The 13,783-nt window shown below is 45.3% G+C and overlaps 1 long non-coding RNA gene across 1 annotated transcript in view; it reads left to right on the forward strand.

Moving 5' to 3' along the window:
* The first annotated feature begins 2,418 nt into the window (after nucleotides 1-2,418).
* The window catches only part of LOC108584078, a 39,700-nt gene continuing 28,335 nt past the window's right edge, over nucleotides 2,419-13,783 (forward strand). The window contains exon 1 of the long non-coding RNA XR_001898971.3: nucleotides 2,419-6,193. This is a non-coding gene — a long non-coding RNA (uncharacterized LOC108584078). The remainder of the gene's footprint in view (nucleotides 6,194-13,783) is intronic.

Raw genomic sequence — 13,783 nt, forward strand, 5'->3', positions numbered from 1 at the left:
GTGAGCAGGGTAATGTGAGCTGTCAGCATCCCAGGTCTCTTGTCTTTCCTCTTTTTCCTCGCCTTCCCCTTTCAATGCCTCTTCAGCCCAATCTCTCCACCCTATTATCCTTCCAGATCTTTCCCGTGTCTTGGAGAAAGGGGCCTGTACAGTGTCCACATGAAGGTGAAGTAGCTAAGGAGCATAACCCAGGTACAAAATGATTTGTAAAGTGCTAGACACGAATAATAATAATGCCTTCTCTGTGAGCTGTTTTTACACTTTGCAAAGCCTTCTTGTCATGGTGGTGTAGGAACTATTATTAATGTTTTATCCCCACTCCTTTATACCCCCAGTTGCTCTGCATTTTAGAAGGGGATCCTTGTGGTAAAGAATGAAGAAACAAAGGCATAAAGAAATGAAGGTTAAAATCTCATAGCTTCAGGAGAGTAGTGATTTTGGGTAGAGCCTAGAGAAGGGTCAGGTAGCTTTTGTCACTCCTCAAGTTGCCAGAAGACAGTATCTCCGTGTCTTTTGACTTTTCTTTGAATATTTTTAATGATTGGGATCAATAAAAGGGTGAAAGGAGCATGGCCTACTTTGGTATGAAATTTCCATAATCTGAACATCCATGTTAAGACAATGATTAAATAATATGCATCCACTAAAGGAATAAGGTAGATCTATATGTACTGACATGGAGAATTCCCCAATAAAAAAGCAAGTGACTGAATAATGTATCTAGTATACTAGGATCTCATTCACACACACACACACACACAAACCATGTCTGTATGTTACATATGTGATAATACATAAAATAGGTCAGGATGGATTCACCCCAAACTATCATCAATGGTCATGGATAGGGAGGATAATGAGATTATAGCAGTAAGGATTGAAGGGAATTTTTATTGTTTATTCTATATACTGTTGTATTGTTTGAATTTGGGCTTGTAAGGAACATGCATTGATTTTGTATTTTTTTTACAAAAACAACAAGATATTTCCACACCAAAAGAAATTTAAAAACTGGTCCCCCAGTGTCAGGCATTTATGACAGCCATGTGAATGGCCCCGAAGCTGGTCTCATGGCTCCAGTGAGCTGAGCACTTACTTGGAACCTGTACACCTTCATTGTGCCCAGAAGACCTGCAAATTTGGAGTCTGGATAGAAAATTCCAGATGACACCAAGAACTTGCTTGTACTGTATCTGACTGGAATGCCAGGCCCTAACCATTCTTCCTAATAGAATTCATGTTGAGAATCAAGGAAAATATTTTGCACATCTTTCTGTGGCACCTGGCTAAACACACATACACAGTTACCTGACTAATTATCTTGCTTTAAGATTATTTTTTCAAGGAGCTGGGAGGAGGGTAATCACAGAAACTGTACCTTCACTAGGAAAATGCTGTCAGGTTTTAATCAAATATGTGCAGAAAATGCCAACTGTGGGGTGTGTGTATCTATTTCTTCCTTACATTGAATGCAAGTTAAAATTCTGGTTGATGGCCCTCAAGTGAGGGAGTGGACCTCCATCTCTAGCTCTTCCTGTGATGGCTTGTCCATGCTGAGTCTCCAGGTGTCTGCTTGTCTGGGATGATATTTGGCCTAAGCTGTGGCAGGGCCAGAATCTCCTGTTTCCTTTCTCTTGCCAGGCTTAATCAGGTTGATACCCATGATCTCTCTGCTTCCAGCTTTCCTTCTAAGAGGAGAGAACACATGGCTCTCCAGGCTACAATAGGGTCAGTCTGCTCAACCCCAATGTGCCATAATTTCTAAAAAGGTCTAGGCTTCCTTCCTGACAACCGTATAGAAGCTACCTATTGTTTCTCCTTGGGGCTCTGGGTAGCCACTGCCTGGAAACATGAGTGTCTATTGACAGAACCTTGCCCAGGGCAGTCAGGAACCCAACAGTAAGAATCATTGCAATGAGATACCCAGGAAGGTGGAGGGAGAGGTTTGCCCTGGCTGCAGGCAATCACAGCCTGAATTAGGGATGAATTATTTATGGAGATTTGACAAACAATGATAGAACCAACTACAAATTGGTCTGCTTTGTATTATAATCATGCAACTGGCAATTCCAAGCAATTTCAAAGAAAAAAAATACTCATCCCTGTTTAGGTGGGTCACTGTCAAGTCCCATCCCTTCCCGGTTCAGCAATGCCCAGGAGCCTCGTAGCATAGTCAGGTCAAGAATGTGAGGTATGGGATGGACACGGTGGCTCATGCCTGTAATCCCAGCACCTTGGGAGGCCAAGAGGGGTGGATCACTTGAGATCAGGAGTTTGAGCCCAGCCTGGCCAACATGGTGAAACCCCATCTCTATTAAAAATACAAAAATTAGCTGGGCATGGTAGAACACACCTGTAGTCCCAGCTATTTGGGAGGCTGAGGCAGGAGAATCGCTTGAACCTGAGAGGTCGAGGTTACAGTGAGCCATGATCATGCTACTGCACTCCAACCTGGGTGACAGAGCAAGACTCCGTCTCAAACAAACAAACAAACAAACAAACAAAACGTGAGGTCTGAAGTTAGACACCCTGGTTAGAAACCTAAGCCTCTCACTTATTAACTCTTTGAGTTTGACAAGTTACTTAACATCTCTGAGCCTCAGTGTCTTCTACCATCAAATGTTAATAAAATATCTCACAGGGTCATTGTGAAGACATAATAAGAAAACTATGTAAAAAACTTTGGTAAACTGTTAAGTGATATAAAATGTTATATAGTTTGTAGTTAAAATTAAGTTTGAACTTGAGATTCCCCAAATATGGCCAACATTTTCGCTCTTCTGTGCTTTTACACATGTTGTACCCTCTTTATACAATGCTTGCCCCCTGTCTAACTGTTAAGCTCTCATCCTCTTTATCTATATAATCTGTATTGTCCAAACCTCCCCAGCCTGACACTTCAAAATGAGGCCATATTTCCTTTTTAAATCCAAATTGAGTTGGCCAAAATCCCTACCTCACCAGGTAGGGTGTAAGATCTGTCTTTGCATAGATTTTCCCTCCCAGGGATCCCAAAGGATCACCTTCACTAACTCATAAATCAGTTCCCCTTGCCACTTACCTACTGTCACCCTCTAGGAGCTCAGACACCCTCCAGGCTAGACTCTGCCACCATAGGTTATGGTCAGCCCCTGGGCCCTATGGCCAAGTGAAGTGCTGCTGAGGGCTTTGCTGGAGCACAGGTAATCCACACAGATTCTGCTTCCTTCAACCTGTATCAGCAAGGGGGCAGTGCTCCCACCAAAATGGCCTGGGCTCCAGGGGCACAGTTCTGAGCATTCCCTCTTCCGAGTGACATTCACTATCATTCCCTGAGGATACCTCATGGTGCCAGGTGACTAAGCCAGAGGGGCTCAAGCATCATTTCCTTCCCCAATCTAGGCCAACTGCCTGAGTCCAGGTTATTCATCCACATCCCCTCACTTATGTGGAATGCATTACCCAGCTCAATCTGTGCAACATTTGAAAAGGACCCTATTCTCTGAAATAATCCCCTATTGCACACTGCCTGTTACTTTACCTGAATGAACAAAAACCTGATCCACCTCTGACATGACTTGGGTGCAGCACTTAGGCCAGGTTTAATCAGGTTGATGCCCACAATGCCAAGCCCCTGGGTGGTTCCATTGCCAACACTCCTGGGGCATCCCTGGTGGCTTGATCAGGAATCCAGCAAAGCCTTAGGGCATTAGAGGGCCCCCATTTCTCCTCACACTGTGCATCCACTCACTGAAGCAAAGGAAATTGGACTCTGGCTCAGCCAACAATGAACTATGAGAGGATGAGGAGTCAGAGTGTGTCCTTTTGAACTATCTTAGGCTGTTTTGCTTCTCCAAGTGGGTGTTCTTTATAGCTAGACTTAGGAAAGAAAACCTTTTTTGACCACTGTTAGAGGCTGAATTGTGTCCACTCACAAAATTCATATGTGAAGTCTCAACCCTCAGTACATCTGAACATGACCATATTTGGGGACAGGGTCTTTAAAGAGGTAATTAATATTAAATGAGGTCACTGGGCTGGGCCCTCATCCAATACATCTGGTGTTCCTTTAAGAAGAGGGAGTTTGGACACAAAGAGGTGCAGAAGAGTGACCATGAGAAGAAGCAGAGGGACGATGGTCACCCAGAAGCCAAGGAGAGAGCCCTGGAACAGACGCTTCCCTCACAGCCCCCAGAAGAAACCAACCCTGCCAACGCTTTGATCTCAGGCTCTAGTCTTCAGAACTGTGAGAAAACAAATTCCTGTTATTTAAACCACCCAATCTGTGGTATTTTGTTACAACAGCTTTATCAAACTAACACAACCACTCGGTGGGGGAGAAAGAACTCCATGAATCAGGCATGCTTGGGGCCTGAGGCTCTCTTCTGGTCCACTGCTTCCCCATCTGGGTGGTCACAGTGCTTGCCAAGGTTATCCCAGGCTGCAGCTCTACACTCGATTCCCCCAAACACTCATAGTCTTAGCTCCTCATTTTTAACAGTAGGTCTTCCTTGCAGCCACAGGAATTTGAAGCAAGACCGAAGTGCAGCAGATTGGAGGGTGAGGTGGTGGGTATTAGCAAGGCAGTGGAAGTGGTCACAATCTCTCCCTTCAATGACTGTTGAACGTTCATCCGAGTCTGACTCCCATGCATGAACTACTCAGGCAGATGCAAACAACCAACGAGACTTAGAGACAAACGGACCACTGAGGAGAGGAGAGTTGTGTGGAGACTGGAGATTGTGTGCTGCCAGCCTGTTTCTAAAAATGGAATCGAAGAATGGTGAGTATCCTTGAGGCAGAGAGAGAGAAAGAAGCTCTCCCATGAATGCTGCTGTAAGGGAAGAGGCATCTGCAACTTGCCTTTCTAACCTACCCAGATTTGTGTTTTACAACTGACCTGATACTTGCACAGGTAACTGGCCAAGAGAAAAAGGAATCATTTGGGTCTGGTGCTTCTTGCATGTTTTTTTTTTTGTTTTTTTTTCCTTAAAAGAAACATTATAAAGCTGAATGTCTGAAATGATTTTGGATTCACACCCACTGTCTATAGAACAGCTTGAAGCTGACTAGTTTAGCTCGTTGAAACACTCGGATCCGCTCAGACACTGCCCACACACAAGAGCCAAGCACTAACCAGGCTCCAAGAGATCTGGTTCTTGCAAACAACTCCTTTTGCTTTCTCTCCTTCTGTCAGTTTGGGCTGCTCCTTGACGTCTTTTTCTGGGTCTTGAGGGCAACTCCTTCCATTCCTGTCCAAGCCCCTTTCTTCCAGCTTCCAGGATATGCCAAAATTGACCACTATGCCTTCCTAGGCTAGTCCATAGTGCCACACTCCTATTCTCCCTCCTCTCCTTGATTAAACTTGTATTTCCACACATCTGAACAGGCTGCTGCACAAGCTTCCTTCTCACTCACTTGCTTCCCACCCGCTCTTGTTCTGCTTCCTCTTCTCTCTCCCATAACCAATTCACTCAGACAGAATGGATCTTATGTAACATGCCTCCCCGTCACGCCCCCAAAAGGTGGCTTCCAAGCTCTGGTTGAAGCACAGACATCTGCATTTCCACTTGCAGAAACAAACACCATGTGGGACTCCCTGGCACCTCTCCAGGGCTGTGAGATCAGGAGAGGCACACGCTGAAAGAACTGCTATCCTGCTTACAACCCACAGTCCCTCCCTGGGCTACCTGGTCACAGATTACACGAACAATTGTCACATAATTGTCCTTTAATGTCTTCCCAGAGATTTCAACTGGCTCCAAATTGTTTTTGCTAATAAAAACTAAGGAGATTTGCAGGAAACTCCAGATTCATTCAAACACTTGGGGGGATTGAGCAGCCTGAAGGCAGATGAAACTTAACTCAAATAAACATAAGGTAATGTGCACTGGCAAAAGTAATCTAAGATGTGAGTGTACATCTGTGCACTCCAAATTTGCAGCCGCCTCTGAGGAAGGAAATCTGGGAATAGCTCGTAATGGATGAAGTGGGCAGAGCAGCCAAGGCTGTCCCAGAGTAACTACTCCTTGACAAGGAATATCGGATCTCATTTTGTACAGACTCCATCAGTGGCCCAAACTGGACCGTGTGGCTTGGTTCTGCTACAGATTCCATAGTGTCACTCTTAGCTTTCAGATGTGGGAAGACAACAAGAAGTGGCTTCCAGGTGCTCGCCTCTGAGGCCAGGAGGCTATGCGGTGTTCCTGATGGGGTAAGTTGAAGTACGTGTCTGTGTTTGTCTGTTTTTACCATTGATTGCCAAACCCTGGAAGGGGCCGAGTTATCTGCACCTGCTGATTAACCCCCAGGGCCATGTTGAGATGAAGGGCTAGCTTCCAAATTACAGCACTCCCTGACTTCAGACAACTCTCTAATTTGTTACATAAAAATTACTGAAAAGCAGTGTTTTGGTGTGCTATACAGGGAGTTTAGTTCTTGGACTGGGGGAATATATACACACATACATATAAACACACATAATCAATATACACATATCTGCGTGTCTGCACACAAACACACATATATATTTGCTAATTGTGATTTCTATGGGTGTGACTCTGCCTGGTCCAAGAAACCCAGTAGACAGGTAAGTGACTTTACCGGCACTTTAGAGGTACCACTGTTTGAAGGGCAGGAGGAAGCTGGCACAGGCCTGCCAATCATGCCTTGTTCAGCCAAACCTCTCTCCTCCAAACCTCGGAGAGATAGGGGCAGAAGGCCACCAGCCGCACATCTTCAGCCTCCTCAGAAAGGTGCTGATACCTGCAAACAGGACGGGGAGCAACGGCCTGTCACTTCCCTCTTGCTGCAGCAACAGGAGCTGAATAGAGTCTCAAGTCAGCTTGGCTCACCTTACCTCGCTTCTCCCACAGGAACCATGCACAGAAAAGCTGTGATAGCACTGAGGGAGGCCATGGATTGGGAGGAGAAGTGGGGTCTGGAATATTCTCCCTTCTAGAAAGTAGCAAAGGCGTTCCAGTGCCTGGCAGTCCAAAGGCCCCTCATGGCATAGAGGAGAAAGGGAGACATGGCCACAGCCCCAGCTCCAGGAACTGGGCAGGTCCATTTGACCCACCCATTGCGCATGGCTCTATGCCATCATTATCCAGCTGATTGTACAGAAGTCCCACCTGGCATGTGGGAGCAGTTCACAGGGTCAGTGTATAATGTGCAGAGCTTCTAGGTGTGTGAGAGCCAGTCACTGAGAGCTTTGGGCTCCTTCCTCAGTCCCCAAGAACTGAAGCCATTGCTCCTCTTTCTCAGTCAGCACCAGTGCTGCCTGGGGGCTGTGTCCTCAGGCCTGCTGGTAAGCAAAAGCCTTCTCAATTTCTCTGGTACCTGATGCCACTGAAACAACTATACCACCCCATTTGAGGACTTTAGGAGTCTTCTATATTTAATAACATAGGGCATGGATTCTTTTTGTTTATGCATCAAATATTTTTCTTCTGCTCCATACAAAACACTACACTAAGAAGTGTAGAAGATAGTGTAAATTTAGCAGTCAACTGGAAAAGAGAAACTACACAATTTGCAATGTCCATAAGAGCAACAAAGCAAATAAAATGCTCTGAAGAGCAATTTGTCTTGAGACTAACAAAACAAAAATTTACCTATGAAGTTCTAACCAAGAGGACACCAAGCAATGTCATAAATGAGGAACTGATCAGTTCTCAGATTTTGCTGTGAACACTGGAGAATCTGGTTCTAAAAGTCTGAAATAGGGCTTGAGATTTTGCATGTTTCTTTCTTTTCATTTTCTTTCTTTTTGAGACTGAGTTTCATTCTCGTTGCTCAGGCTGGAGTGCAGTGGTACAATCTTGGCTCACCACAACCTCCACCTCCCAGGTTCAGGTGATTCTCCTGCCTCAGCCTCCAAAGTAGCTGGAACTACAGGTGCCTGCCACCATGCCCAGCTAATTTTTTTGTATTTTTATTAGAGATGGGGTTTCATCATGTTGGCCAGGCTAATCTCAAACTCCTGAGCTCAGGTGATCCACTTGCCTTGGCCCCCCAAAGTGCTGAGATTACAGGGATGAGCCACTGCGCCCAGTCAATTTTGCATGTTTCACAAGCTCCTCGGTGTTGGTGATGCTGCGATGCTACTGGTTGTCAGACCACACTTGGATAGCCAGGCTCTAGACCATGTGATATTTCACTAGGCTGTCTTATACAAACTCTCAGTACTGGCCAGAGGTGTAATTATACTGGGAAGGCTGGCCAAGGTAGCTCACACCTATAATCCCAGCACTTTCAGAAGTTGAGTCAGGAGGATTGCTTGAGGTCAGAAGTTCGAGATCAGCTGGACAACGTAGTGAGACTCCATCTCCACAAAATAAAAATAAAAATTATCTGGGTGTGGTGGTGCCTGCCTGTAGTCCTAGATACTTGGGAGACTGAGAGGAAAGGATCAATTGAACCCAGGAGTTCAAGGCTGCAGTGAGCTATGAGCAAGCCACTGCACTGCAGCCTGGGTGACAGAGCAAGACTCTGTCTCTGAATAATAATAATACGGGGCATTGGCACTCAACTCCAGCAATACATTGGAGACCACTATGACACCCAGGTAATCAGCTCCCTACCAACCTGGTTGCACCCAGAAGAAGGTTCAGAATATTTAGAAAAATGGTAGAGTGAATAAGTTTTAAAACTCTTCCTAAATATCATTTTTCCCAGTCTAACTTCTTTATTCTTATCTGGCTATGAACTCAAGATGGTCGTCCCCAACAAATAACCGGAGAGCTACCAGGGCACCCTAGGAACATAGGCCAGGGGCAGACATCAATCTCCTAGGAAGCCAAGGGACCTGGAAGGGATTGGCTTCAATTCAGAATGAGAAGGATGTGGTTAGGAAAGGACTTTCCAGGTCCTTTACATACAAGCTCCAAGAGGAGCTTGTATAAAGCCACAAATGCAGGAAGAAAACCGTAGAGTACTTGGAAGACACTGTTTGCATGGAACACGCCTGAGAGCCCTGCCCCCACTGATACATGTGGTTTGCTCCCTCGCTCCCTCACCCTTTGAGTTCTCTGCTCAGATGTCCCCTCCTCGGACCCCTCCATCTAAAACAGCCTCCTCCTGCCCCTGCTGGGACTCACTAGCCCCTTACCCTGCTTCACCACAGTTATCACTACCAGAGCTCTGATCAGGTAGTTGAAGAAAATAAAATTATAAGTGGAGATCATAGAATTATAAGTGGAGGACACAGCAAGGACAAAACCCTGGGGCAGGAACACACTGCTGGAGCGCAATCCATGAGGGCGAGAGTGTACGAAAATGTCATCAGAGAGGACACCCAGGACCACGAGGTAGGGCTTTGGATTCTGCGTCAATCAGCTCTCGCTGCGTGGCAACGACAGATGTTCAGTGGCACATAGCAGCAAGCGTCTCACTGCACATCAGCAGCTCAGCCCGGACAGGCCTCCTCCACGTGTTTCATTCTGGGACCCAAGCTGCAAAAGGCAGGGGCAACTGCTCTTGTTCTTGTCCTGGCAATAGCAGACATGAGGAGCGTAAGTCCAACCGCACAGGCTCATGACGAGCACCTGCTGGAGTCAGGGCCACTGCCGCCCAAGGACAAAGCACATGACATGACTAAGTCAAATCAAGGGGCGGGAAATACACCAGGGCCACGGTGAGGCTGTGCAGAGTACCAGTTATCGAGGAATTCATTCTATTGCAGGGTAATGTGATGGGGGAGCCATTGTGTGTGGGAGAAAGGCATTGGACAGAGCAGTGGCATGACTGGATGTGCAATTTTGGCATCCTCTCTGGCTGTTACATGAACAATAAACCCATTCCAGGGGGCCACCGTGGAGGCAGAGACCCTGCTGGAATACATCCAATGATGAGCACCAAACACAGGCTCACTGAGGTCTTGCTATGTGCCAAGAGGATGTTGACCTTGCCTCAGATACTCTGCATGAAACTAGGGGGGTGCCAGGGACCACAGCCTTGAGGAAGGGGACGGCATGTACGATTTTTATTCCCATGGTACTCGTAGCCCTAGCACGGACCGACTAGATGGGAGACCGAACAAGAAAGCAGGAGGCCCCTGCTCCAGTGCCGAGGTGGCTGATAGAGGCTGCTGTGGACATCATGGGAGTGGAAATAGCCACGTGGTCTGGATGGGAACAGAAAGACCCCTGGCAGTACTCATGGGTGTGCAGTGCTCAAAACGAAGGCTGAAAACAAGGAGGATGGCGTGTACCTCCCTTTTGCTGTAAAAATAAGACAGCAGGATGGTGAGTCAAAAGAAGCCGGCTGGCTTCACACCCTCCAGGAAGATATGCAAGGGCTTCCCATCTCATCCCATCCCACTTCAACCCTGCGTATGTCATGGCTCAGATCTCCCGATAGAGATGGCAAAGTGAAATGCTCTGAGAAAGCAGCCTTTTGGAAAGCAGACCGTTTTTATAAAAGGAACACACTGTAACTAGGAATTTTTATCTGTGGAGAAGTAAACAAGTTCTCTGTGAGAGGGTGGTGACAAGCCGAAGCTGCAGCAAATGTCAAGGCAGAGAGATTCCTGAACTGGGCAGGGTTGAGCAGAGGGGGTTGCTACCTTAGGCTCCTCTGTGTCCTGGATAGTAGAATCAAGCTCGTCAGTGGCCAGGTGGACAGGCAACAGCGCTGATGAGATAGCCCCTTTGTAGCACCACAGAGACTTACAAAAGAAGGACAGTGTTTTAAGGTCCAAAAGGAAAGCCATGTTATTCAAAATTTCAAATTAGCAGAAATACCAAAAAAATAAGCACACACAACCAAAATGGAAACAGAAGCCATTCAATGTGTCAGATCAAGTCACAGAACTTCTTTCAACTTCAGCTTTTTTCATCTTTAGAATGGGGTGTTTGGACCAAACTACCTTTTAACATTTCTTTTACTTCTGAAATTCTATGATCTATTAAAGGGCACCTTATAAGAGACTCCAAAGAATGTCAAAAACAAAAACAAGAAACTGAGGGCATTCATGGAATGCACAAAGGAATGAAAAGAAAGACAGAAGCGACAATGCATCAATGCTCTGCCTTGCCCTTTACCAAGGAAGATGCATGCCCTTGAAATGGGCAGGTTGGAGCATTCAATAAAATCGTAGTAAATGCACAGAATGTTCTAGTCTTCTCTGACAAAACAGATATCAATAAATCACTCAGACAGGATGTGATCCACCTAGGAATTTCAAATGAGTTCATGGGCAGAACTGTGGAGCTGTCGACTGTGATGTGAGACCAGTTGCTGCAACAGCTGTGGTTCTGCAGGACAGTCGGATTGCCAATGTCAGTCTCAGCCTGCGTTTCCAGAGGGGACCCTGGGAAACCACCAACTGTTAGTTTCTCCCTTCCATACCAGCCAGGCTGCTGGAAGAAAGTACAAATTTATCTTTAAGGAATCAGCTCTGATTTTCAGAGCTCCTTGGGGGTACACAGGGTAAGGGGAGTGAGTCATTTGGCAGACTTTGGAAATGTCTTTGACAACTGTCTACACTAAAACCCGATTATGGGTGAGTAGAGAATGAATGGATCACCATAGGAGTCACAGACTATTCGAAGTGGACAAATAATTAAATTTCAGCAAGGAAAACTGGGTAATAAAAAAGACTCATTTCTTTGTAAAAGGTAAGAGCTCTCAGAGGTCAAGAGGTGCAAATCTTGGTGAATAATTTTATTAAGAGATTTGAAGAACTAGGTGCGCAGTGAAACTCTCAGAGTGGTAGATGACCCCGAGATACTCTAAGTGAAATGGTAAGTCAATAGGAGAGAGACTTTTTGAGGCTAAACAGAAAACGGTACAGAAATTTCAACGTCAGGGCAAGTTCAAGTTAAAACACTTTAAGAATAAGCAGTTGTAGAACAATAGCCTAGAAATAACCTATAATGCCAGGAGAAGACCCTGGGAATTATTTGCTTTCCTGAGAACATTAAGCCTAACACAGGACAGTAGCATCCAAAACAATAAAATGCCAGGCACTCCATAAATATTTGTTAAATGAATGAAATGCTGAGCCATCAGAATGATACAATAGAAAATATGTCCCAAACTTGAACAAAAGTATTTGTAACAGAATGTTAAAATGGAACTTTTCTTGCCTCCCCTTCGGCTGACGCACGAAGACAATAGATGTTACCTTCCAAAGTGAGACCATTATTTTTTATGGGACTTGGAAAAAGGAGATGACTGATGATCCCAAAAAGATACATACTAAATGATTCCATAAAATAACAGTTATAGAGATGGAGAACAGATCAGTGCTTGCCAGGTTAGGGATGAGAGAAGGGAGTACGCTATAAAGAGGTAGCGTGAGGACCTTGTGGTGATGGTACAGTTATGTATCTTGAATGTGGTGGTGTTACCATGAAACTACACATGTGAAATAATTGCACAGATTTGCAAACCACACACAATTGAGAGCATGTATAACTTGTGGAATGTGAATAAGCTCTGTGGATTGTACCAATGTCAATTTCCTGGTTCTGATATTGCTTTACAGTGATGCAAGATGTTAACATTGGAGGTGAAAATTGCTTGGGATGTCCCTCGATGTTTCTTTGCAATTCAGCTTCCTATAAGCCCATAATTATGTTAAAATACAACGTTTTTTAAAAAGAGGTGGGACGTGAAAAACCAGTTTCAACCCTAAGCTGACCACCCACCTCTAGCCCATATAAAAGATTAGAGAAGTCAAGAAAGGAGAAAGTGGAGGTTGAGAGAACATTTTTAGAGAATGCTCTATGTATATTATGATTCTGACTCTCTCCTTGCAGTAAGGAATAGAGTGCTGGTCCCTCGTGTTAAAATTAGTGAAAAGCCCTCAATAGGAACACTCTGAAAGCATGGTCTGTGTCCCCTGCAGTTGATGGACACATTAAACTGGGCCTAACCCCTAGGTGAGAAATTTCAAGAGCAAGAGTTGGTCTGGCCATCTGCCGACACACAAGCCAAGGAGAAGGGGCTGTGTTAGGGGCCTGCTCTCACAGGGTCTGTCAGTGTAATAAATACACTTGCTTTCCATGAGCCAGATGTGGACCATAGTCTTATCCAAGAGGGCTGCCTGAGAGATGAAGAGAGACCAGCAGAGATAAGACAGAGATAATACCAAATGCCAGGAAGCAGGGATAGAGTGTGCAATGAGCTGGAGAAGAGTGTCTTGCCCATGTCAATGGACTGCAGGTGAGAGGAAGGTCTCTGGTAATGGGAATGTCTTAAAACCCCACAGGATACAGATGAGAACGAGTCAGCTTAAAACATTTCCCAAGCCCAGAGAGGGCAACACCAAGCTCACAATAGTACCAGGCAAGATAAAACTTTTCTGGCCGATGTTATCTTTTCTCCCTTCCCACGATCCACTGAATAGGGACCAAAAATCACAGTTAATTAGATGGAGGGGGGAGATGGGAAGCACAAAGTGGAAAAAGGTGAGGATGTATTCCCTCTCCCAGCTGCCAGACTCTACTCACAGCAGGTCATGATCAGGAAAGGAAGGGAAAACAATATTGAACCAAGTCCAAAGTATTATCTGTTACATGAGACTGGATTTTTAAATTATTGATTGGAGAACGCTGTGACTAGAAAAACCTGCCTGAGTTTTTACCCAGACACAAGAGAAGAACTAGGCGCACACAGCAGATTTAAAGGGGCAGTGGGAGGTAAAATGTTGGTTCTTGGTTATATGCCACAGTCTTGCTTGTTCAATGTGATTGTTGCATAGTGTGTGTACTGAGGTCTGTGTGCATTCCTATTTCATCAAGAAAGATATCACAGAACTGGAGGGGGCAATGAAAAAATTCATAACGTGGGGGGA

The sequence above is a fragment of the Papio anubis genome, chromosome 3 (assembly GCF_008728515.1).
Source record: "Papio anubis isolate 15944 chromosome 3, Panubis1.0, whole genome shotgun sequence".
Lineage (NCBI taxonomy): Eukaryota > Metazoa > Chordata > Mammalia > Primates > Cercopithecidae > Papio > Papio anubis.